General features: G+C 46.9%; 1 pseudogene across 1 annotated transcript; it reads left to right on the forward strand.

The window, feature by feature from the left end:
* Nucleotides 1-2,155: 2,155 nt before the first annotated feature.
* Nucleotides 2,156-25,683, forward strand: LOC310891137 (zinc finger CCCH domain-containing protein 11A-like; annotated as a pseudogene). The gene is made up of 17 exons: nucleotides 2,156-6,448; nucleotides 6,920-6,978; nucleotides 7,186-7,317; nucleotides 15,701-15,894; nucleotides 16,121-16,240; nucleotides 17,023-17,146; nucleotides 17,591-17,794; nucleotides 18,318-18,437; nucleotides 18,946-19,026; nucleotides 19,443-19,553; nucleotides 20,292-20,354; nucleotides 20,613-20,708; nucleotides 20,919-20,984; nucleotides 21,498-21,884; nucleotides 23,000-23,169; nucleotides 23,586-23,647; nucleotides 24,425-25,683. The product of its transcript is annotated as a zinc finger CCCH domain-containing protein 11A-like (transcript).
* The last annotated feature ends 918 nt before the right edge of the window (nucleotides 25,684-26,601 follow it).

The raw sequence follows: 26,601 nt of genomic DNA on the forward strand, positions 1-26,601 counted from the left end.
GTCACCGAGAGGAAAAAAAAAATTATATAAACTGTGTTATGGAACTAGTAGGTGGCTTGTGGGACGCCTGCCATTGCAATCGTGAATAAAAATGCTACCTCACTGAGATACTTGCCTGAGCCTATGGTATTGGTTACAGAGTGTTTCTAATAAGGTGTTAGGGTTTTAAGGTTTCAGGGCTAAGGCACTAGGGTTGGGTTTCAGGGTTAGGGTTTCCAGGGTTTAGGGTTAGGATTTTAAGGTTGTTAGGGTTGGAGTTATAAGGGTTAGGGTTTGGGGGTTAGTGTGTTAAGGTTTTAAAGTATTTTGTGGTTTTAGTGTTGATAGGGTTTTTAGGGTTAGGGTCTTAGGGTTTTAGTTATGGTCAGGTATTTAGGGTTAGGGTTTTAAGGTCTTATTTTTTTTTTTTAAGGTTAGGGTCTCCAGCGTTAGGGCTTTGAGAATCTTTACGTTTTGGGTTAGGGTTTAGAGGGTCTTAATTTTTAGGGTTAGGGCTTTTAGGCGTAGGTCTAGTGTGGTAAATTTTATCGGGTTAGGACTGTAAGGGTTTTTAGGGTTAGGGTTTCTAGGGTTTTTTGGGGTAGGGGTTAGGGTTAGATCCGTGGGAGCCGTAGTGTTAGGGGTCAGGGTTCTTAGGGGTAAGGCCCAATATTAGGGTGGAAGGCCTAAATAACGGGGGAGCCCCCCCCAAAATTGAAGGGTCGAAGCCCCAATTTAGGGGAAGAAACGTCAAAATTGTGGGGTCTCCCAAAATTGGGCGGAAGAGCTCTTAATATTTGGGGGAAACCCAAAAAAGGAGGGTGGGGGACTCTAAAATTGGTTGTGTCCCCCCCAAAATTGGTTGTGTCCCCCCCAAAATTGGTTGTGTCCCCCCCAATTAGGGGAGGAACCCCCAAGATTGGGTGGGCGGACCCCCATATTGGGGGGGCAGAACACTTAAATGGAAGTGTGAAATTCCAGAATTGAATGTGGACCCCCCAGAACAGTCTTCAGGGGTTTAGTGTGGTAAATTTTATCGGGTTAGGGCTGTAAGGGTTTTTAGGGTTAGGGTTTCTAGGGTTTGTTGGGGTAGGGGTTAGGGTTAGATCCGTGGTTGCCATAGCGTTAGGGGTCAAGTTTCTTAGGGGTTAGGCCTAATATTAGGGCGGAAGGCCAAAATAAGAGGGTGGGAGCCCCCCCCAAAATTGAAGGGTTGAAGCCCCAAGTTAGGGGAAGGAACGTCAAAATTGTGGGGTCCCCCAAAATTGGGCGGAAGAACTTTTAATATTAGGGGGGAACCCAAAAAAGGAGGGTGGGGGACTCTAAAATCGGTTGTGTCCCCCCCAAATTAGGGGAGGAACCCCCAAAATTGGGTGGGCGAACTCCCAAATTGGGGGGAAGAAGACTTAAATGGAAGTGCGAAATTCCAGAATTGGACGTGGACCCCCCAGAACAGTCTTCAGGGGTTTAGTGTGGTAAATTTTATCGGGTTAGGGCTGTAAGGGTTTTTAGGGTTAGGGTTTCTAGGGTTTGTTGGGGTAGGGGTTAGGGTTAGATCCGTGGTTGCCATAGGGCTAGGGGTCAAGGTTCTTAGGGGTTAGGCCTAATATTAGGGCGGAAGGCCAAAATAAGAGGGGAGGAGCCCACCCAAAATTGAAGGGTTGAAGCCCAAAGTTAGGGGAAGGAACGTCAAAATTGTGGGGTCCCCCAAAATTGAGCGGAAGAGCTCTTAATATTGGGGGAAACCCAAAAAAGGAGGGTGGGGGACTCTAAACTTGGTTGTGTCCCCCCCAAAATTGGTTGTGTCCCCCCCAAAATTGGTTGTGTCCCCCCCAATTAGGGGAGGAACCCCCAAAATTGGGTGGGCGGACCCCCATATTGGGGGGGAAGAACACTTAAATGGAAGTGTGAAATTCCAGAATTGAATGTGGACCCCCCAGAACAGTCTTCAGGGGTTTAGTGTGGTAAATTTTATCGGGTTAGGGCTGCAAGGGTTTTTAGGGTTAGGGTTTCTAGGGTTTGTTGGGGGTAGGGGTTAGGGTTAGATCCGTGGTTGCCATAGGCTTAGGGGTCAAGGTTCTTAGGGGTTAGGCCTAATATTAGGGCGGAAGGCCAAAATAAGAGGGGGGGAGCCCCCCCCAAAATCGAAGGGTTGAAGCCCAAAGTTAGGGGAAGGAACGTCAAAATTGTGGGGTCCCCCAAAATTGGGCGGAAGAACTCTTTAATATTAGGGGGGAACCCAAAAAAGGAGGGTGGGGGACTCTACAATTGGGGGGGACCCCCAAAATTGGTCGGGTCCCCCCAAATTAGGGGAGGAACCCCCAAAATTGGGTGGGTGAACCCCCAAATTGGGGGGAAGAAGACTTAAATGGAAGTGTGAAATTCCAGAATTGAATGTGGACCCCCCCCCAGACCTGGGGAGGAATCCCCAAACTTGGGGGGGACCCCCAAAATTGGGGTTAAAGTCCCAGATCCCGGGGAGCTAAGCCCCAAATTAAGGGAAGGAACCTCAAACATGTGGTGAGAACCCCAACATTGGGGGAAAGAACCTTAATATTAGGGTGGCAGGCCAAGAAAGGATGGTGGGGGCCTCCAAAATTGTGGGGGGCTTGGAATTGGGGGGAATCCCCAAAATGGAGGGGGAACCCCAAAAGTGGGGGGGGGGGCGAAGCACCAAATTAGGGGAAGGAACCCCAAAATTGCGGGGAAGAACTCTGAAATGGAGAGCTGAAAACCCGAAATTGAGGGGAAACCCCCCAAAACGGCGGGAAAACCCTCCATAAACACGAACCCGGTAATGTAACAGAGCAAAAAATGGCGTCCTACGGCACGCTGCGAGGCTCAATTTTCTGGGGAGTGCTGGGAAATGTAGTTCTTGGCCACCGGGTTTCCGGGAGTCCATATTGTTTTCCCAGAGCATGCCGGGAGATGTAGTTCTCGGACACTGGGCTTCCGGGAGGCCATGTTGGTTTCCCATCTTTGCTAGACTCCGGGTGCTCTGGCTTCACAGAGAAACCCCCAAACTGAAAAATGTACCTGCTAATATATTGGGCTCTAAATGTAGCCCTGGGTTAATTGAATAACAATCCCTGGGTAAGATTGAAGTGCAGGAGGGGTTGGCTACGGTTTTAAGAGCCGGTTTGCAGAAAAGGGATTTCCCGTTAAGAAATGGCATATACTGATTGTTCTCTTCCTTGCTCTGCCAAGACCTGAAGCACATCTTGGAAGCCAGGCAGAATCCGTGGAGCCAATGGAGTTCTCAAGCTCGACTTCAGCTTCTTCCCAGCTAGAAGAAGCAAGGACACGCCGGCTGAGTTCCACAGGCAACGCGCCCGTATCTGTAGACGAGGATTTAGAGATGCTACTTTGGGAACTCTCAGACGGCATACTGGAAGCCGAGCTCGACTTGGACCCAGGGAAGGATGAGGATGACCTCCTCCTTGAGCTTTCCAAGATGATTGATGATTGAACTGCATAGTCCTATGGTATATTGAAAAAAAAAAAAAAAAAAAAAAAAAAAGAAAACAACTCTTCTTCTTGTTGGATACCCTGAGGTGATCCTTTTTCGAACTGAGGCTTTGCAATGAGACTTAAAGCACAGTTGGAACTGGTAGAAATTGGCAGGATCTGCACTCAGTTGTCCTAAGTTTTCCTGCTGGTCAGAGTTAAGGTCTTGTGCATGGTTCCGTAACTATAGGTGGCTACCTTTGATATCAAGAGGACAAAGCACTTGTTTCTTTTGGCACAGAAAGATGTCCATCGGCACGCTGTGGTGGCTGTGAATTGACGTAGTGATGGAGCGATGCTCTGAAGGCTTAAACGGAAAGCTTCTTCCTTCCGCCCCCCCTTGGCACAGCTCGATGTTGGGCACATTGTGAAGCCTGGGTGTTCTGATTTCTCGGACAGTTGATACCCAAATCCCGGAGTTACTATGTCAACTCTTGACTTTTATTTGTGTATGCCATTGTTTTGACTGTAATCTTTTCAGATGATGAAGCTGTAGGGGCGGGAGGGAGCAGAATAATTATTCTAGCGTTGTGGACCAAACATGCTGCCAGGAGTGGTGGTGGTGGGGTCAGCCCACCCGGCCTTACTTTCAATTATCAGGGATGATAAAATGGTGTGAAAAGCAGCAGCTCTGCGATACGGCTACGCTACCCCCACTCCCTTCTCTTGTGCTGTACCAAAGTTCCCCCAAGCTTTGGTTGGTGCTTTTTGCTGGTGACAGTAGGACTCCAGGGCGAGTAGTCGGGACTCTTCTGCAGTAACTGGGTCAATTAAGGGTTGGTTTAAGTGCCTCCTGGTTTTTAAAATTGCTCCCCTGAGCTGCTGGCTCTGCTGCCTGCTACAGCAAATGTTCGGGTGCCATCAGCGTCGCACTTGGGCGTGGGCACTGACCCTGCGGAGGAGAGCTGAGGCTCGGGTGTATTGTGTACCCTGCCGCCAGTGATCGTTTTCCCCTAGCAGATCTATTTTGAATCATTTCCCTAAATTTTAGAGGAACTTTAGGCTCTTTGTGCTATGATTTGTGAAGCTGTAGGGGCCCTCAGGCATTTGCTGCTGGCAGAGGAAAACCGCTTGTCGAATTTGTTGTAAATACTTTCTGTTTGGACAACAACGCCTGTGTGTGTGTGTGTGTGCGTGTGTGTGTGTGTGTGCGCGTGCGTGCTTTGACGACCCCCTGCGACGCCCCAGCTCCGCGAGGGAAGCTTTGAAGCGGCTCTGGGAAAACCTCTGCGGAAGAAACCGCTGCTAGTGACTTGCGGAAAAGGGACTCCACAATCAGTGAGATTGTAAAGTAGGTATGTTTATTCAGCGCTGGGCAGCACGGGAGGTCGTGGGCATGAAGATTGATGACTCTTCCTCGTCACCGCTAGTTGACCTCTTGTCTTTGCACAGACTCAGTTGCTCCTTGGCTCTTGTCCACCTGCAGGACCAGTTTCTCCCAGTTTCTTAAGATAGGCTCGCTCTCTTATTAGGAGACTGACCTTGGTAAGGGGCCCAAGGCTTCTTGCTTTAGTTAATTGGCACAATGCACCATAGTTAGCAAAGACACTAAGTAGCATCCTAGTTTAACGCTGTCAGCGCTCTATCTCTACTTGATAAGATTCTCCTAACTCCCTCTCTCACTGGAGCCCACGCAGCCCTCCGTCCTGCCGAAGGACTTCACGGGGACTTCTGCCGGCTCCGGGTGCCCGCACACAGACAGAAATGGCTTTGAGAGAAAACAATCAGGAGGAGGAGAGCTCAGAGACTGCGGCCGGCTTCGGCCACCTTCCCCTCGCTTTCCCTCTCCGTGTTCAAACCGAGCACTGTTCTGCCGTCAACCTTCGCTGCCTCTGCCCGCGGCGCTGGGCTTTCGCGTGTGCCATTGCTCCTCTACATATTTTATCCTTCCTTTTGTAAGGAATGGTCCAGCAATTCGTGTCACTAAGGGATTTGAAGGGTTAACGTTGAGGCCCAGGTCTAGGTGATAAGAGAACAAAGGGGTTTTTAGGGAAAAGTGCTGACTACTGCAGGGGATGTTGCTAGAGTTTCTGAAATCCGGCGCAGAGGCTCCCAAACGAGGAGGAAGGGGGAGCTGAAGGACAATTGAAGGACAAAAGTCTGGGAGGAAGACAACCAGCATTCAGCCCGAGCAAGCCCCGAGAGACCACCAGAGACTGATACGCAGGCGCCCCTGGGAGGGGTTTCGGATTCCGGAAACCAATTCTAATAACCCTGCCTCTTCTCGAAGTAGTAATGAATATGTATTAGCCTGGGAGCATCAAAACCAGCCGCCTTAAGTAACAGGTGTGCGTCCTGGGGGAGCAGAGACTCCCGGCGCACCCAGCGCTGCTTGCTTGCCTCTATTCGTTTAATAAATTGTAAACTTTGATTGTAATCCTATTTGGATTTATAACAGCCATTTATAACACTTTTTATATTTGTATTTTATTTAAGGCTGTCTTGCCCCCCTCCCCCCCCCAGCCTTGCTGCTCACCAATAAAGCTGGCGCAGGGACTCCTGCCTGCGACCATAGAGGCGCAGGGACTCCTGCCTGCGACCATAGAGACGCGGTCCTCCCGGCCTGCTAGAGCGGCCCGCCACGCTCCTCCAGCATCCCAGCGTCCCTTGCGCGCTCCCGCCCGGCCTCAGGGGCTTCCGGAGGCGGCCCAGCAGGGGCGGCGGGAGCAGCGAGGCGGCGGCAGCCATGGCGTACCGCGGGCAGGACCAGAAGGTGCAGACGGTGATGGTGCAGCCCATCGTAGCCTTCCTGCGGCTGGGGAGCGACGGGGGAGCGGGTGGGGGGCGGCCCGGGCCTCAGGGGTCTCGGCCCGGGCCTTGAGGCCTTGTCCCGGGGCCCTGGGGCCTCGTTGCAGGGTTTGAGGCCTTGTCTTGAGGCCTTGTCCCGGGCCTGGAGCTCTTGTCTCCGTGCTGAGCCCTTCACGCAGTGCCCCAGAACCTCATCTTCCGCTACCTGCAGAGCGTGAGTAGCGCGGGGAGAGGACGGGGAGGGGATGGGGATGGGGATTTGGGGGGGGTGGGGGGAGCGGGGAGGGTCCGGGGATCTCCCTCGCTGAGTTTTCGGCTCCCACCCGTTGCTCGGGGCAGGTTTGTGGGGAATGGAGAGCTGTGCGGCGTGCTGGTGGGTACAAGGAGCTGCTGCGCAGCCCGGCGTTTCCCCCTCGTGTTAACGGGAGTGGGATCGTGCAGCCGGGCGTGCAGGAGTGTTCCCTTGTGACTGGAAACGTGTCCTTCAGCAAACGTGTAGTATTCACCCAGTCATATAAGACTCTAAAATGTCAGACTGTTAATTGAAACTGCCCCTGAGAGTTGCTCCTTGGAGTGTTTGGGAGCTCTAGCGGCTATGGTTAGCGGGTATTTCTGAACACACGAGAGAGAACAAAACTGCTCGCGGTGTTTGTGTTCCAATTTGCTCTCCTCCTTCGTTCTGCAGAGCTCGAGGATCCAGGTGTGGCTGAGCAAGTGAACGTGCGGATAGAAGGCTGCATCATCGTGAGTGTCAGCACGACCCCACGTTACATCGTTAGTTTGTTTTCCCTCATTCACAATCCTATTTTTTCTTGTCAAGAAAAACTAGCCCAAGGGAAAAAAGAAATCGTGCTTCTCTAACAATTAGTCTTCGTTGTCCAGCCTGGGTCAGCACAGCTGACGATGGTTCGTGTTGTTGCTGAACTAATTGCCACTGTTGCCGTTTTCTAGGGCTTTGACGAGTACGTGAATTTGGCGCTGGACGACGCAGAGGAGATTCACTCCAAGACAAAATCAAGGAAACAGCTGGGTGTGTCGTGTGTCTGTGCAACCCGAGTGACGCGCAGTCTGAAACCTGCCCGGGTGAGCCTTCTAGGTAGCAGCACTGAGACGTACCAACCGTGTGACGAGCCTTGCTGTTGAAGTTCAGTGAGCAATTCCTGGCTACATCTCTGTCCCTGATGATTTTTGAGCTGCTGATTTTGCTGAATGAAGGAGAATCTGTCCCTGCCTGAGACCAGTTCTGGTCTTTGAAACGTGTAATACCAGGCGGCCTGCACTCTGCGTGATGGGCAAAACCCTGCTCAACCACACGAAACACTTTCTGAAAACACGAGATTATTCTCAGGTTCTGGGCTCTCTCTAATCCCCTCTTTCCCTTCTCTGTGCTGCAGGCCGGATCGTGTTAAAAGGGGACAACATCACTCTTCTACAGAGCATTTCTAAGTAGAATTTGCCATCCTTAGAAGAAAGGTGGCTGCCGTGCTGCGGAGTGACTGAGTGCCAGGGGAACGCGGCCCGCTGGTAGATAGGAAGTTATTTGTAACTGGGGTTGCATGCTGAGGTCAAAAGTCTTTCCTTTGTGGGAGCGAGTTGTTTGTAGCTTGAAACAATACGTGATGTATTTCACAAATAGCCATTTTTCACATTAACTGTAAATGTAAACCACAAATCTGCCTGTTTTCAGTCTCTTCCTTCTGTGAATGGAGAAGGAGGAGAAATATAGAAGCGTGGGCTTTTCTTTTTGCTGTGGATCTGATAAGTTTCGATAACGCTATGTGCTTTCTTGACCATTACATCTGCGTTATGTGGCCAGGGTGGACTCGTTCAGGGCACGGAAGCCCCACACAGTCCTTGAGCTAGCAGGGTGCTAAGGAGGGTGTTGGAGATTTTGCATACAATTGCAGCCCTTTGTTGCTGCAGTGACAGGTTCCTCAGATTCTTTCTAAACAGGGTTTAGCTTGTTGAGAATCTTTTTGGGAGTGTTTATTGTGGATCAGTCAGTAAAAGTATCTTAGTGGGCCCGTGAGGGATTTGGGGCTGTGGTGCAGTAACCCAGTGTTTACAAGTGTTACTGCTATGCATGCTTGTCCAATAACGTCTCCAGATCAGAGAGTGAGAGCGGGCAAGTGGTTTGGATTAAATCTGTCACTTCTTGCTGCTTTGGACAGAGCCTGTAGATTAAACCCTTGTGCTGTTCAATAAGCTGGGGTATCAGATGTGTCGGTTGGGTTTTTATCATTTGATTTATTTTTTTTATCCGTTTGGAGATCTGTCTTTTCTATTTAAGTTTCCCCAAGAGAGCTGAGTTGCTTGATGCATCGACCAAAGAGAAGTTCCCCGGCTGACTTGGGACAGCCAGTCCCCTCGTTTTTCTGATCACAAAAAAAAAAAAAAAAAAAAAAAAAAGAAAAAAATCGAAGAAGAAAAATTTTGACTGTAACTGTAACTCAGAAACTAAGATTACCTAAATGGAGAGAAATGAATTTTGATGCACAGGCTGTGCTAGAAATCTGTTAATCAGCATTCAGTTTTTCAAAACTTCAATTTGTGTATCATCATCATGAAAATTAATAAATTCAAGGTGGGAGATCCTTTCCTGAAAGGGAAGGACAGAAATACGAGTCTTGCTGTGGGGCCTACCCAGCGCAGTTCTGCCATTCCGAGAAGTAATACGTCAGGAGTGTCACAGCAGACGTTCCCAGGAAGAAACCTTTGAGGGGCAGCATGACACACTTGATTGGCTAAAGCAGCTTCAGCTGGACAGCCTGCTGCCGGGATGGGTAATTCTAAGTTGTGTTCAAGTTGCTGAGTTCCTTTCAGCATGTAGTAAAGATGTAATGTGCCGATGTCGTTTGGGAACAGGAGGCATTACGTGTCACCAGCAGTGGGCACGTAGGGAACAAAACAGTATCTTACGAGGTCCTCCACATCTGCCTTTCATTTTGTCCTTGGTTTGCCAGCTGGAGCTTTCAGGAGGTGAGGAAGGAGGCTGTCCCAGTGAATAGTTCAGGTGTTGCAGGGTATTTGTGATGCAGTGCTTGTAAAATTTACCTGCCCGCATCTCCTGTTACAGGCAGCCCCCCGCGGGCCCTGTGAGATGGGGAGCTGCTGCCCGGGGTTAGGCCCAAGGTGCCCTGTCAGGCCCAGGGCCGCCCTTCCCCTTCCCCTCGCCCTGCCCTTCCCTCCCGCTCCTCAGCCCTTGCTCAGGCCTTTTGGGCCGTCTGGCCGTCCATCTGGCCGTCTGTCCATCCATCCGGCCGTCTGGCCGTCCATCTGGCCCTGTGTCCCTCCATCCCACCGCCCTGCCCTGTCCCTGCCGTCTCCCTAGGGAAGCAAAGAGTCCCTGGGCTGCCTTCAGGGGGGAGGTTCTGCTCAGGAAATTAAAGCTTCCCCCTTAACGGGCGCCTTGCGAGTTATTTTGAGTTCCAACCTTCTGCCTTCCTTTCGTAGCAGTGCCTCTGAGGGGTGCGCTGTAAGGTAGCCGTCATCTGGCGCGCTGCTCCTGCGTTTCCCAAAGGAACTGCCTTCGGGATCTGACTAACTCTGGATGCACGCGGTTGTCACCTTAATTTCTCCGTTAGTTTGCTGAAAACAACCCGCTTGGGTGACCTTTGTGTTTGTTTCTTCAAACTTGGATCGAGGAGGTCTCTGTTTCCTTATGTTGATGTTCACGACGAAAGTGCAGAAGGGATGCTTACTGTTGCCCGGGTCAGTCCTGTTGCCAGGATGGGAATGTTTAGCCTACCGGCCCTCTGGTGCTGTTAGGCTGCACTCGGAGTGTGAGCTCTGGGCCTTATTTGGAAAAGACTGCGTTATTTGAGTGTACAAACCCGAGATATTCTGCGGATAGGTGATTCTCAAACCACGTCAGAACCACCGCTGTGACGTGTGCTGGAGTCGGACGCGCGTTTGACTGATCAGGCGGAGCAGGTGAATTGAATTTGTTGCTGGATGGCGAGGTGTTCTGGGGGAAGAGCTAGTCTAAGGAAAACTTCCTCTTACTGCCCCTTCCCATCTCAAATGGCCACTGCCTGGGGAAATTGCTTCTTTATGACATTAACTACAACGTTACAGTGAGGATGAGGAATCATCATTACTCCCATAGTTATTTGCTGCCAGGCCGCAGCGTTGATTTCAGAGATTTAAAAAAAAAAAAAAAAACAGGAAAAAGAAAGGAAGTATGTATTCTTTCACATACTCTCTTTTCCCTGAGAGTAAATGTTGTAGCTTCAGCAGTACCCTTCCTCTGGAAACGATTCCCAGTGCCTGCTCAGACACTGGGGAGTAAAATGACAGAACAATGGAGGAGAGCCACCCGATATAAAGAAAGGAAAAAAGGGGTTATGGATGAAGGGAAAGCAACTACATAAAAAATTGGTGCTATCTAAAAATTGGTTAACGGTTTGGGACCTGCAGGTGCTGCCTACACGTGCGTGTGTTGCAGTCGTGCCTGTTGCCACTGCGCAAAATGGAGAGAGCTTCTTTGTCGAATGCAGCATGTTAAAGAATGCGCCATTGCCTGGAAGAAATGCACGGCCTTCCCTCGTGTGGGACTTCTTCCCCATTGATCTGTGGTTTACCTGAAGGTTTACCATAACCTACATAAGTTTCAAAAGCAAGCAAGCAACCAACCAAAAAACAACACCAACATTAAAGAGTGGCAAGGCAGATGCTCATCTGGGGACTCTGACTCATCGGTGACATCACCAAGCAAAGCATTGTGAGCGCTTCGGGTCGGGGCTGCTGTGGCGAGCCTCGCAGCCGGGAGGGAGAGCGGGTACGGTTCGCCTCTGGCGGGTCTGTGTCAGCCCTCTGCCCTGGTGGCTTCGTTAGCAGTGAGAGTTTGACTGCTGTGTTCCCAGCTTTCGCTTCTGCACCGACCGTGTGGCAGAGCCCGCAAGCTGCTTCCTCAGCTGGAAGAGGAAGAGGAGTGACCTCAGCTGTGCCGAGGTAAAGCAGAACCGTTGAAAAGATTTGTCAAAGATGCGGCTGGTACCAGCGCAGCCGCTGCAGCTGCAGCAGGTCCTGGAGCATTGGAGAAGATAGAGAGGGGTTTCTTCGTGAAAAGAATGCTGTGAAAGTGTTTTCACGCCAGAAATTAGGAGAAGCGCCTCTGTTGTTTGGATATCCTCTATTGACCTGGCACACGGGCATTACAGCATACCTGGCACACTCTTTGTATTGTTTGTAAAAGAAAAAAAAAAAAAAAGTGTTTTAGGGCAGGCCAAAAACCTGCCTTGGCACTTCCACATCGCAGCAGTGCTTGCAGGCCGTGCATCCTGGATGCCAGGCAAGGATCTAAATCCGATGGTGCTGTTGGTAACGTGAAGTTCAGGAAGCACTTCTGGTTTTTTCTGCTCTTCCATGTGAATTTTTGCCCTGTGAAGGTGGTGTACTGAGCTCTTTTCTTACCAACAAATAGGTTTAAAAGCAGTTACAGCAAGGATGAGCTGTGTTAGCAGGAGGCTGTTCTGTGCTTTGACCATGGGAAGATGAATGGTTTACCTATGCACCGTTAAATATAATTTGACACCTAGCACACAACACTTGCAGCCTGTGGGGTGCTTTAACAAGCAGGTAAATCAGCGGAGACTGTTTTGCAGCAAGGCTGATGCTGGGTGATTAAAAAGCAGGGTCACAACAAGGAGTTTATGCTGTTCTTTCTTGCTTGTCATCCGACTGTCCGCTTACACTGTTCTAAAAATAAAAAACCACCAAAACGGGGTAAGCATCTTTAATACCTTTATTATAAATGGAAGGCACAAAACAGGCCAGCAACAGAGACTGTCCAAGAGAAAGACTTTGCGCTTTATAAACAAACAAGAAATTACCCTTAGGTAGGTGTGATAATCCTTCCCTAATGCATTTTTTGGAGTGCAAAAATATTTTGTTCCCTTCTTGCTCTTCTCTCCAGGACAAAGGCAGAATAGCCAACTGGAAAGTTAGACCAGGGAGGTCAGTTTGTTCCGTACTGAGAAAGACAAGCCTGTAAAACAAACTAGGCAGGTTTTCTTTGGACTAGTTATCTTCCTTCAGCAAAGGCAAAGTTTATGACACTTGTTGGCATGTATTTCCAGACCCCCAGCTACCGTGACTGTAGTGCATCTGTAATTCTTTTGTACAAAAAGAGTTCAAAATCTCGTAACGCAAAAACTTTACTAGCACCCTGGAGAAAAAAGAAATCTAAAAATCTTGCCAACTTCTATTACAGACCTGCTGAGTGCACCAGAGTTACTCATTTTTATTCAGGCTTTCAGGGGCTAGTTCAGTTGGTTTCTGTTCAGCACTTGGATCGCCATATTGGCAGATGTCAGTTTAAAAAAAAAAAAAAAAAGCTTTGGAGATCTTTTTTAAAATGAGACTGCTTTTTATGGCATTTAGGGCTGTGAGGTATCCTTGGTTTTTGCTTTCTTCCCATTCCTTAGACCAGATCCATTCATATCCTGAACAGCGTTCTGGGTCTGTTCAGGAAAATGGAAGGCAACAAGCAAAATGATGAGCTCCTTGGGCATTCAAAAGAGCTCAGTCTGGGAAAGATTTCAAGTCCAACTTCCATGCTAAGGAGCACCAGTAATTTTTAGAAGTAGATGCAGAGGAATCTGCATGGCACTAAGTGTGTTTCTGAAGGTGCTAAAGGTCAGAAGTGACGATTCCTCTCAATACTAAAGAAGAGAAGGAAACCTTGCACTTAACTACTGTTTTTATTCCCTTTGTCAAGCAGTCAAAACCAACAACTAATACGGGAACCCAACTTTTCCCCTCTTTACTTTAGATTTGGGAAAATTCCCTGCCAAAATAATACTTCCTGGAAAATTCACTAGTGTTTGTGTGAGTAAAAGGTTCCAACCTTTTATTATTAATTTGTAAGAACTATTTCATCCGCTTTTGTCCAGAAGAGTCCGAAATAATTTGCACAGAAATGTGCAGCATTTTAATGAAAGGCTTCAGAATCACTCTAATTTGAACTTTATCTGGTCTGGTTGCAGGTTTTATGACATTTAGTGTCTTAAAAAAAAATCAAAATATCTGACTTCACATCAGAAAAAAAAAACCTGCTTGTGGCTAAATAAAATCTGTTGCAGCTCTGGTCATTGAAAAATCATTGGCTGTTAAATTGGACCTAAGTCATCTTTTCTAACCTTTCATGATCTTGCAGCAATGGATGATGATGGATATATGGATTAGGGAACAGCACGTGATGGCAAACCTGTGGTATTTGCTACAGCGCAGAAAGAAAACAAATTGCTTCCAAAAAATCAAACTAATTCAAAATTCTTGGTATCATGCAGCCATGCCACTGGCAAAGTGAGCATTGCCCTGCCTCTCAAAGCTTGCTGTATCCTTGATCTGCTGTCTTCCTGCTGTTAATTGATTGCAAGTCTACGTGTCTGATCAGGGCTACGAGTTGTTCTCGATATGGATACCATACGACATATACTGTGCACGCTTGTGTGTATAGATATGTTTATCCTGTATGCATGTACATATTTGATCTGGATAGGCTGGAGCGATGGGCTGAGGTCAACTGTATGAAGATCAACAAGGCCAAGTGCCGGGTCCTGCACCTGGGGCGCAACAACCCCAAGCAGAGCTACAGGCTGGGAGATGAGTGGCTGGAAAGCTGCCTGGCCGAGAAGGACCTGGGAGTGTTGGTTGACAGTCGGCTGAATATGAGCCAGCAGTGTGCCCAGGTGGCCAAGAAGGCCAACAGCATCCTGGCCTGTATAAGAAGCAGTGTGGCCAGCAGGTCTAGGGAAGTGATTGTGCCCCTGTACTCGGCTCTGGTGAGGCCGCACCTTGAGTACTGTGTTCAGTTTTGGGCCCCTCGCTACAGGAAGGACATGGACGTGCTCGAGCGAGTCCAGAGAAGGGCGACCAAGCTGGTGAGGGGTCTGGAGAACAAGTCTTACGAGGAGCGGCTGAGGGAGCTGGGCTTGCTCAGCCTGGAGAAGAGGAGGCTCAGGGGCGACCTTATCGCTCTCTACAGTTACCTTAAAGGAGGCTGTAAAGAGGTGGGGGTTGGTCTGTTCTCCTACATGCCTGGTGACAGGACGAGGGGGAATGGGCAAAAGTTGCGACAGGGGAGTTTTAGGTTGGATGTTAGGAAGTACTTCTTTACCGAAAGGGTTATTAAGCATTGGAACGGGCTGCCCAGGGAGGTGGTGGAGTCACCATCCCTGGAGGTCTTTAAAAGACGTTTAGATGTAGAGCTTAGCGATATGGTTTAGTGGAGTACTTAGTGTTAGGTCGGAGGTTGGACTCGATGATTTTGAGGTCTCTTCCAACCTAGAAATCCGTGATACTGTGTGATACATATGTATGCCTATTTGTGTGCTGGCCCCCAGATCACTCATGGTATAAAGCATTGGCCTCGAAGGCATACTCATCAAAATATTTGGTAGATCCTCCATTTTTTTCTAGTTCCCTCAAAATGAGAGAGTTTTTACGCGCTCTCTGTGTCAAAAAGGCAAAACTTCTGATTTCCACTGTCGCTCTCGCTAACTTTCTATCACTCACTCCTCGTGTGTGTGTCTAAACACATATGTGTGTATGCGTATGCACATTTGTGTATTTCTGTGCACTGGTGTGTTTTTTGCTGTACAGGTAATAAAGACGGGGAAAGGTTTTAGTGTTTTCTTAATAGGTGAAGAAATCTTGAAGACCAGAGATTGGAACATACTGAATTTTGAATTAAAAAAAAAAAAAAAAAGTCAAATTTTCTGGCTGTGGAAGATGGAGCCTCATTTTTGCAGCCACTTTGAATCACGAGTTCATCTCTAAATGCACTGGGTTTTTTTGTTTTCGTTTTGTTTTGTGTTTTTTTTTTTTTGGTTTTTATTTTTTGAAGAGCTAACTAACCCTGGCTGTCTCCAGTCTGAGAGAGTGTTCAGATGGACTTGCTTCCTCCATTAGTTATAAGCTGTTTAAAAGCACATCCTATGTTTGAATTGTGGATGAGAGGCTCCCTTGGCAAAGTGAGGAGGCAAATTCTTCCTACCCCTTTATCATTAATTCGCGGATTCAGTGTTGGTTCAGCCTCCAGGAGAAGTTAACTGGAAGTCTTTGAAGATCGATAACTTTGCTGAGGTTGTCCAGGTAGGTGAACTCGAAGACCCACAGTGACTGGAACGTGCTATTTAATGCGTCATACTGCGTTCTGTAGAAGTTACTCGTAGCCATAGTTGATCATTGCCTTGCATGTATGATCAGGTGGTTTTTGAAGAAGTGACTCCATTTTCAGGCTTCCGGATGTGCTCCAAGGCATATTATTGAGGACGTGGAAGAGAACACTTGCTGACAAAGCTCCTGGCAGCTTTACAGAACTTTAGTTTAATATTGTGTTAGTTCCCGTAACAGCTGATTTCAAGGCATTGCTCTCCTCAAGAGACTAATTTGATGAACAGAAGAAAGCTGGAAAAATGCTTGTTACTCATTATTTTTCACTTGTTGGTACTTTCTTTAGGGTTACTTTTAAAAAGAAGATTTCACTGATCACAAGCCAGTGGAAGACTTTCAGCCCAAGCAAGGGTGAAGACAGCTCTCTCCAAGAGCAGAGGAAGTCCCTGTGGAGAGAACCCGAGCTTGTTATCAGAACTTGTCGGCATGTCTAAACAAGGAGACGATTGCTACTTCTATTTCTATTCTACCTGTACCAAGGTATGGCTGGGTTTCTTTTGCTTTGCTTTGCTTTGTTTTTTTGTTGTTTTTTTTTTTTTTTTCATTTTTTTCAGGAAGGGGTAGAGTAGGAGGAGGAGGCACACTGGTCTTTGGTTAACGTGATAACCAGATAGATTCTGAATTCAATCGTGGCAACCTGAGGCAGTAGCATGGACGTTTTTGAGGCTGTACTATATTTTCCTTGTTGGTTTCCTTTTGGTTACAGGGAGACAACTGTTCCTTCCGCCACTGTGAAGCTGCTCTGGGGAACGAGACAGTCTGCACGCTGTGGCAGGAGGGTCGTTGTTTCAGGAATGTCTGCCGATTCAGACACATGGAAATCGATGTGAGTGCCTAAAGATGTGTTCTCAAAATAAATCAACAAAAGCATTTTTCAGTGCTGTAGGTGTGCTGATTGTGCTTTTGCAGGACAGAGTCCTTTGCTTTGGAATTACACTGGTTTCTGTTAGCAGGGGAGGGGGTGGGAGGAAGGAGAGGGAAATAAAATCAATGCCTTAGGTATGTCTTAGCAAGATTTTCTTTTATTAGACGCCGACAGTATTTTCTCAACAGATGCAGAATAACCGCTAACTAGACTGCTAAAACCTGCTGGAGCAGGGGGGTAATAAACAGGCTGTACTAGCCTCCTGAGAGCAGGCTTGATAATGATCTATCAGGTCTCTTGTGTCCCGGAGTCCTTCAGATAATGCTGTTCTAGCTGCCTGGGCTAGGAAGCAGTGGGGAAAGTTAAAGGTGCAGAAGAACGAAGTCTCCGAGAAGTAGTTCTGGATAGAGTTAACGTAGGCAATTTAAGATGTCCTTTTTCCCTCTGAATAATCCTAGTATAATCCTAGGTGTATTAGTTTAACCCACCCTAAACTGATGTCTGAGAGTGCCTGTCTTCTCAAACTGAATGATGACAAGGCTAAACGTGCATAGTGGTTACAGCTTCTGCAAACTTTGTGAATATGCCCGGAAATACTATACTTCCGTGATAAACTGACCTTTGGAATGATGTTTCAGCACTGTATTGTGACAGCCCTATCGCTGTCGTGACCTGGAACTGTGCATCTCTTTGCAAACCTTAGGTGCATGTTATCACGAGCTTGTCTTTCTTTCTGTCTTCAGAAAAAGCGCGCTGAGATTCCCTGCTACTGGGAGAAGCAGCCAGTAGGCTGTCAGAAAGCCAACTGTGCTTTTCATCATGCAAAGGGACGTTACATCGATGGCGTCTTCTTACCACCAAGCAAGAGTGAGTTTAGGTCCTTTTTCTTTAAGTATTGAAGAATTAATTTTGCATATTACTTAGTGGGTGCCAATAGTGTAGGAGACATCAGGTAACCGTTCATTTGTGAGTGCAGGAAAAGGTCTGCAGTCCTAGGTGGTCAGCTAAACCGAGTGTACTGCTGCTGTACTGCTGGTATTTGTTTTCTGCTTTCATGCTCAGCTTCTCTCTGCTTTGTGTGATATTTGCCTTGCAGTTTGCTTTCTGTTGTTTCGTCTTCTGCTGGGTGGTAGGGAGATGTGTTGTTGTTTGAAGGCAAGTCATTGTTCACGGTGTAAACAGTGGCGGGATGGGCAAAAGGAGATGCTGCATTCATTGCCTGTGCAGGTTATCTGCCTTAGCTACCATCTTCGTGCATTGTGGTCAAAGTTTTAAACTGCCATATTACTGATGATCCTCCTCTTCCTCTAGCTACACTGCCAAGTCCGCCTGAGTCCGCGGACGATGATTTGAAAGTGGCTCAGATGTCACTGCAGCAAAACAAACTTTCTGTCCAGTCCAATCCCTCTCCATAGCTAAGGCGGGTGATGAAAGTGGAAAACTCGGAAAATGTCCCAAGCCCTACACACCCTCCAGTTGTAATCAATGCTGCAGATGATGATGAAGATGATGATGGTGAGCATGGTTTGGTTCTTGGAAGGAATTTGTGCTGTAAATGATTGTGTAAGTCTTTGGTTCTTGGAAGGAATTTGTGCTGTAAATGAATGTCTAAATCACAGATGACCTGAGGTCTGACTAGCGATAGGGCAGGCAGTCCGCTCAGGTCACTGGTGGCTTTGTCTGGCAGCCAGTGGACAGAACCTGAAATGTTGGAGGAAAGCTTAGAACCACTCTTGGCTTTAGCTGGTCTGTTGTGTAAAGCTCTATGTGAAACTAGGAAGGAAATTCCTTTTTTTTTGTCTGAAGAGTAATATGTTGTGTAGTAGTTAAAGCTGCAGAGAGAATCTAGAGTCCTAGATGTTTTGTCCTAGGGTAGTCTACTTACGAGTTCATCAGGTCAGTGTAGCTGTATTAAAAAAAAAAAAAAAAAAAAACAACAACTTTTTTATAGGAACCATGGACTGAAGTGTCATTGCATGAGCTACATAATCACGAACAATCTGGCCTATGCATAACTGAATAGATTTTTCCCCTTCAGACCAGCTTTCTGCGGAAGGAGAAGAAACTAAAACTCCCGTCCAGCAACCAGCTGAGGAAGGCCAAAATGGATTACGGATGATTTCCACTCGGAAAGCCAGTGCTACTACTGCTAAACAAGGTATTCCAGCACCTGTAGTAGGATAAATCGGAAGGAGAACTTGACAATTAACTCAAAAGCAATGTGGCGTAAAAACACAACAGAATGTAGGGGTGCTGAATGGACTCGGTTATTTCCATGATCTCATTTCTCCCTGATACCATCATGTGCCCATTGGGTCAGAAAGTTGAACTCCTTTTCTTTCCTTTTGGAGAACAAAACAGGGTCACAGCATGGAGTTTAAATGGCTGCACGTGCAGCCTGGCAACCACTGTTGAAAGCCATATCTAACGATAGAGGGATCTAATATCACGTAAATGGATTAAAATTAAAACTACAGTTTTTACCCTGAAGGGTGAAAGGAGGGGCAAAATGCCATTGATTCTATGGTTGTTTCACTTGTGAGGAGTGTTGACAGGCTTTATTCTAAATACTTCTGAAAGTTCCTGAGCACTAAGAAGCCTGAGGATCTGTGGTCCTCAGTGAGTGCCTCTAAGCCTTAGTCTCATTAACTGTTTTCTGTTTTCAGAGGACGGTCTGAATTTTGGAATAAAAACACTTGAAGAAATCAAATTGCAGAAAATGAAGGAAAAAACTAAGAGACACGGTGGTGAGTTAATATTCCCTGCTTCCTTACCCGGTTCACCTTCATCCTGTGTGATGATTTTTCTTTCAAAAAAAAACTCTTCCAGTAATACCGGGTAGCTGGCTATGCTTTGGTGAATCCAACTATTTTGCCAAAGAAGTGAAATTTGATTGGCTTCAGAATGGCAGGTGATGGTGGCTGGGAGCTGCTTGAGGGATAGACTTCCATGTTTAGCTGGGGGCATCGAGCAACCTGATTCTCAGCCAGCTGGTATTCTAGATGGGAATTCCAAGGGCAACCAGAGGCAAATTAGTCACCTCTCTTATTTGCATGCTCTGGTCACTGTATGTTTGACAGTAATGAATAATTAAAGTTTTTTGCTCTTCGTGATAGTTTTTTCTGTTTGGTAAACTTCCTTATGTTTTGCTTGCTCTGAGCAGAAGGTCCTTCAAGATCTTCTCTTCCTCCCGTCGATTCTATGATTTTTCCTGCTCCGGAAAAGGAAAATGTCCGGACAGTGGTGAGAACTGTGACACTGTCTACAGAGGAAGGTAATAATTCATGCTTTTGTTTTGATTTCATTACTCCTAAACTGGAAGGTTAAGCAAGAAGGAAGGCAATTCACCCCTGTTAGCCTCCTGGTGCTGCCGCCTTCTGTTCAAAACATGCTTTTATGCTGAAAGTCCCTGGTTGTACTGGAAAGCTTTGGTGCTCAGGTTAAGTGCAGTAGCAGGAGAAAGAAAAAAATGTGTCAGTATGCAAATAGGGGGATAACTGAAAAACAGGAGAGTAACGAGAAGAAAGAGCTCTAGAGGACAGTGCTATGTAAGAAGCAATTTCTGAAGCTTTAAAGAGGCTGACAGTGGCACGTGTGGACAGTAGTGCGATAGGAGTCTGTGTATAAATTATATTGTTTAGAGTTGTGCAAATTCCTTTGAAAGGGAAAGAAGTGAAGAAGTACTTCTACTCATAGACATTCACCTTAGAAAGGAATATTTCTCAGCATTTGTACCTAATAATATTCTGCTTGCTTATGCAGCTCTGTTCTGCACAAAGTATAGCTGTCAAGCAGACTCAGATTCATTCTCGACTACATTCAGCTGGAATTTGAGGCAAACACTGAGACTATGGATACTTTTTCTAAGTTAATTATAGTTGAAATGTGAGTTTGTGTGGTTTAGCTGTCAAAACAGTGCCTTGCTGGGTTTTTTTTGGACATGGGCTAACAGTATACTATTTCTATTGGCTACTGGTTTCTATGAAATAGAAAAATTTTACTTTTGTTTTAGGGGAGGAACCTGTGGTTCGACTAGATCTTGCTGAGAAACAAGGAAAACGGAAAGCCTCCGTGGGTAAGAACTTTTTATGAGCTGTTATTTAGGTGCCGCCTTCTCTATATGACTGCATTGAAGAGTATTTTTGACGTATGAGAGGAAAATGCATTGCAGTGGAGATCTGTGTTGACTGCAGAAATGGCAAAAAAACCATTTAGCAGCTGAAAGGCAATTTTATGAAAATATGCTTGAAAAATAGAAGCTTGTGGTTGACTTTTCTCAAATCTTCCTGCAAAGAAATGTTCTTAAAATATTCCTTGTTTTCTCTGTCTGAAGCTGATGTAAGCGCCCTTCCGGTGAAGCGCAGCCTTGCTGAAAGGCTGGGGAAGAAGGTGGAGGTTCTGGGAAATGCTGACAAAGCACCAAAGAGAGGTACAGCTACTAAACAGGCATCTGGATGTGATTCACGGGTTTTGTATTTAGGCTTTCTGTTTGTCCTTTTCCTGCGATGTTTCTTTTTGCATGTTGGCTGAGGTCTTAATCGCCGGGATTCAAAGTTACCTTTCCTGCCTTGTTTTCGAATGTGAACACAAAGTTGACGTTTATGCAGCCTCCCTAATTTGGTCTTTTTCTGTTTTGCAGTTCAAGTTCCCAAGTCTGTGAAGGAGAGGCTAGGATTACCTTCTCAACGGACTAGTACTGCGAAAGGTAACAACTGGCTATTAAATATACTTTCTCCTTCTTCCTTTCCGTGAACTTAGACCGTTTTCATACAGCCCTAAAAAGGAATTCAAATGAAAACAAAGAACTGGTTCCTCTTGCTCGAGTGCTGAAGCTCTTCTGACAGCCACTATCAGAAATCTGGCTCTAGGTGTGTGTTTATTTTCCACTTGTGCCTTGTCAAGGTTTTAAGCTGCTTCTGTGAACCATCATATACAATTAGAATAGAGCCACTGCCGGGAGCAGGAATTTGAAATGCAGTCTGAAAAAGTAATCAAGTAAACTAGCATTTCTGTGTAGCAACTCTCTCTGGATAGGGCTGGTCTTCAAAATACAACAAGTGGCTCAGAGGAGGAGGAGAATGTTAGGCTATTGTCCTAAGATGCGTTATTGGGAATGCTCAGGCTTAGTTTTCCTTAGTACTGTGACAAATTTTGGAGACTTAAACTATTGTTGGACTCTCTTTAAATGTTGGTGCTTCTCATTTCTTGATGATGACAGGGAAGGCTGCTAAGCCAAAGGGAGAGATCCATGTGAAAACACTGGAGGAAATCCGTCGTGAGAGAGCTCTTCAGAGACGAGAATGTCAAGCCAAAGCCCAGGCTGAATGGCATGGTAAAACCAAAGATCCCAGCGCAGGGGCAAAAATTGAGGGTGAGCCCAAGAAGCAGAGCGTGCTCACTCTTTCCGGGCCCAGCAAAGTGCAGTCGAAGGAGCCGGCAGGTAAAGCCAAGCCAGAAGGAGAAGTGCGTGTTAAAACCCTGGAAGAAATAAAGCGCGAGAAAGCTCTGCGGATGCAGCAGAGTGGAGGAAATGTGCCAGCTCCCCCAGCACAACCTGGACCTGCCCCAGCCGGGCAGAAATCGTTATGGAACACAAAGCTATCAGGTAATAAGATGCTTTAATACCTGCCCCGGTGAGGTGCTTCCCATATTGAGCAAGTTCCGTTTGCTCAGGATCTGCTTTGCTTTTTCCTTCAATGCAGAGGATAAAAGAGTTTAAGGCTACAAAGTTCAAAGGCAAAGAAGGGCCAGAACATGCAACCATGTCTGTTTTCGTTAATTACGTGATGGTATTCTGTATTTCCCACTAGAAAATTAACACATTGAGGGGCTTTTTAGTCTAATTTTGGTATTCTGTTTTTTTCTGCCATCTGTTTACGGTATGAAGTCCACCCTGCGTTGAGTTCAAGTTCACCTTCCTCTTTGGCATGTGTTGCTTAACTTGACACGTGTATGTGTTTGTAAAGCATGCATCAGCGTCTTAATGTGGGGGGCCAGTTTCTGTCAAAAATGACAGAGGATCAAAGGCCTCGTTGTTAAGATTATATCAACTTTGTAAAATGAGATTGTGTGAGGGAGATAAGGAGGGCTTAAAGGCTGCATGCACTGCACATTGTAGCCTTTCTCTCTGTCTCATGGGACACGAGGAAATAAACACACAAAGAAAACAAGTACCCAGCCTTCTTTCGTTTCTTCTCCTGCCAGCCAGATGTTAGGTCAGGAATGGGAGACTAGAATATGACTCTACAAATTTGGATTTTGTAGAACAACTTAATAGATTTTGTGGGACATCACTGCAGGGGAGAGGAAGCTGGTACAACAGTTGCATACACTCTCTTGTCTTACTATACCTGCTGCTTTTCCTTTCCTAGAGGGAGCAAGACTTTAAATACAAAAGCTGTCAACATTTGTGAATCTTACTAGACTTCATACAACGTCTTAGAGTATTGCTTGCACTTGGGATCGCTCTGTGTCTGAGTTTCCCTCGTCCTGGATTATGATTTACTGTAGCTATTCAGTTCCTTTGTTCCTTTGTATGGATTGTTGGTAGACGGAGTTTACTATGTGGAAGATATTGCTGAGAATCCAGGCAATGGCAGTGTACTTCTGCTGGCCAAATACAGTTAACTGTGTAGACGGGCCGTGGAAATGAGGACGAGAACGTGGATTTTTCATGAGGCAGAGCAAGACTGTATCACTTCTCTCTTCCTTTTACTCTAGCCAACTTTGACATGTTTGCGAAGCCTTGGGATGGGAAAGTCGCTTCCCCCAAGAAGAAGGCACTGAAACGTAAGGCACCTGGCAGTTTTCCCTCTGCTGTAGCAGCTGTGAAGCCACGGACTGCCTCTGACGCTGACACAATGGGACCTCCAGCCAAAAAAGCAGCTATGGTAAGGACAGGGGCTAATGCAGAAATGGATCCCTTGTAAAATTTACACCCTCCTCTAGGAGAAAAGATGGAAAACTCAAAAGTTCTACAGGCTTTCTGTTTCCTTTTAAATCCAGTAGCTGCCTACAGAATTCTTGTAGTACCCTTCCATATTTATTAGATTAATGGCACTATTTACTTAGTCCTCTGTGATTCTGTGATTTCTCTGGTGTGGAGGATTTTGTCCATTAATGCTGTGTTCTTAAAAGACACAAGATCATTAGTAACCTCCAAGTGAATATTAACTTTCTTCAGGAGCACCTTGGTTTTGTATTTTGGCTAAGGCTCCGCAATGCCAGAGGAGAAGCAGCATGGAGGAAAAAGCTAGTAAGGAATCTTTTACCCATGAGTCCTAAATACTGTTTTGCTGCTTTCTAGGCTGTTCCAGCCACGCTGGAGCACGTCCCAGCCACCAGACTTGAAGAAAATCCCCAAAACAGGTGATGACCACAACTTGTTCTTTTTCTCAATCGGTGTATATCCCCAGTGAAACATAAGTTCTGTCACACGTGGGGAAAAAAGGAGGGTTCTGAGATAATTAAAGCCCAAATCCATCAGAGGAATAAGTCACGTGAAATGACTTTCTAGCAGCTAGCAGGAATGCTTAATTAGACTTACTTTCTTTAAATGCTGCAAGTCGGTACAGCTTTCCAGTGACTTCTTGCTCTGTCTGAATACCTAAATGAGGATGAGGTGAAGTTCTCCTACTTCCTCGTGAGGTGATAAATGATGAGTAGTGTCCTCTGCCTTTTGGTCCTCAAGAATGCCACCCGAACAAACATACAAGGTGACAGGAGTGCAGGGAGAGCAGAGGGAAGTGATGGCTGCAGATCAGCTTCCTGTAGTGGGGAGCAAACTCTGCTGAGTGTGCCGTGGGAAAAATGACTAACTTAGCAAACAGATATTTGCAGATGGAGACTTCTTACCATTTTTACAGGAAAATTAAGCAAGGTGGCAAAGTGCCTCTTGCTACAACAATTGAACCATCTTTGCTAGACTCCAGGTGCTCTGGCTTCACAGAGAAACCCCCAAACTGAAAAATGTACCTGCTAATATATTGGGCTCTAAATGTAGCCCTGGGTTAATTGAATAACAATCCCTGGGTAAGATTGAAGTGCAGGAGGGGTTGGCTACGGTTTTAAGAGCCGGTTTGCAGAAAAGGGATTTCCCGTTAAGAAATGGCATATACTGATTGTTCTCTTCCTTGCTCTGCCAAGACCTGAAGCACATCTTGGAAGCCAGGCAGAATCTGTGGAGCCAATGGAGTTCTCAAGCTCGACTTCAGCTTCTTCCCAGCTAGAAGAAGCAAGGACACGCCGGCTGAGTTCCACAGGCAACGCGCCCGTATCTGTAGACGAGGATTTAGAGACGCTACTTTGGGAACTCTCAGACGGCATACTGGAAGCCGAGCTCGACTTGGACCCAGGGAAGGATGAGGATGACCTCCTCCTTGAGCTTTCCAAGATGATTGATGATTGAACTGCATAGTCCTATGGTATATTAAAAAAAAAAAACAAAAAAAAAAAACAACTCTTCTTCTTGTTGGATACCCCGAGGTGATCCTTTTTCTAACTGAGGCTTTGCAATGAGACTTAAAGCACAGTTGGAACTGGTAGAAATTGGCAGGATCTGCACTCAGTTGTCCTAAGTTTCCCTGCTGGTCAGAGTTAAGGTCTTGTGCATGGTTTCGTAACTATAGGTGGCTACCTTTGATATCAAGAGGACAAAGCACTTGTTTCTTTTGGCACAGAAAGATGTCCATCGGCACGCTGTGGTGGCTGTGAATTGACGTAGTGATGGAGCGATGCTCTGAAGGCTTAAACGGAAAGCTTCTTCCTTCCGCCCCCCCTTGGCACAGCTCGATGTTGGGCACATTGTGAAGCCTGGGTGTTCTGATTTCTCGGACAGTTGATACCCAAATCCCGGAGTTACTATGTCAACTCTTGACTTTTATTTGTGTATGCCATTGTTTTGACTATAATCTTTTCAGATGATGAAGCTGTAGGGGCGGGAGGGAGCAGAATAATTATTCTAGCGTTGTGGACCAAACATGCTGCCAGGAGTGGTGGTGGTGGGGTCAGCCCACCCGGCCTTACTTTCAATTATCAGGGATGATAAAATGGTGTGAAAAGCAGCAGCTCTGCGATACGGCTACGCTACCCCCACTCCCTTCTCTTGTGCTGTACCAAAGTTCCCCCAAGCTTTGGTTGGTGCTTTTTGCTGGTGACAGTAGGACTCCAGGGCGAGTAGTCGGGACTCTCCTGCAGTAACTGGGTCAATTAAGGGTTGGTTTAAGTGCCTCCTGGTTTTTAAAATTGCTCCCCTGAGCTGCTGGCTCTGCTGCCTGCTACAGCAAATGTTCGGGTGCCATCAGCGTCGCACTTGGGTGTGGGCACTGACCCTGCGGAGGAGAGCTGAGACTCGCGTGTATTGTGTACCCTGCCGCCAGTGATCGTTTTCCCCTAGCAGATCTATTTTGAATTATTTCCCTAAATTTTAGAGGAACTTTAGGCTCTTTGTGCTATGATTTGTGAAGCTGTAGGGGCCCTCAGGCATTTGCTGCTGGCAGAGAAAAACCGCTTGTCGAATTTGTTGTAAATACTTTCTGTTTGGACAACAACGCCTGTGTGTGTGTGTGTGTGTGCGTGTGTGTGTGTGTGCGCGTGCGTGCTTTGACGACCCCCTGCGACGCCCCAGCTCCGCGAGGGAAGCTTTGAAGCGGCTCTGGGAAAACCTCTGCGGAAGAAACCGCTGCTAGTGACTTGCGGAAAAGGGACTCCACAATCAGTGAGATTGTAAAGTAGGTATGTTTATTCAGCGCTGGGCAGCACGGGAGGTCGTGGGCATGAAGATTGATGACTCTTCCTCGTCACCGCTAGTTGACCTCTTGTCTTTGCACAGACTCAGTTGCTCCTTGGCTCTTGTCCACCTGCAGGACCAGTTTCTCCCAGTTTCTTAAGATAGGCTCGCTCTCTTATTAGGAGACTGACCTTGGTAAGGGGCCCAAGGCTTCTTGCTTTAGTTAATTGGCACAATGCACCATAGTTAGCAAAGACGCTAAGTAGCATCCTAGTTTAACGCTGTCAGCGCTCTATCTCTACTTGATAAGATTCTCCTAACTCCCTCTCTCACTGGAGCCCACGCAGCCCTCCGTCCTGCCGAAGGACTTCACGGGGACTTCTGCCGGCTCCGGGTGCCCGCACACAGACAGAAATGGCTTTGAGAGAAAACAATCAGGAGGAGGAGAGCTCAGAGACTGCGGCCGGCTTCGGCCACCTTCCCCTCGCTTTCCCTCTCCGTGTTCAAACCGAGCACTGTTCTGCCGTCAACCTTCGCTGCCTCTGCCCGCGGCGCTGGGCTTTCGCGTGTGCCATTGCTCCTCTACATATTTTAT

Source organism: Anser anser (genome assembly GCF_964211835.1).
Source record: "Anser anser genome assembly, contig: HAP1_SCAFFOLD_77, whole genome shotgun sequence".
In the NCBI taxonomy this organism is placed as follows: domain Eukaryota; kingdom Metazoa; phylum Chordata; class Aves; order Anseriformes; family Anatidae; genus Anser; species Anser anser.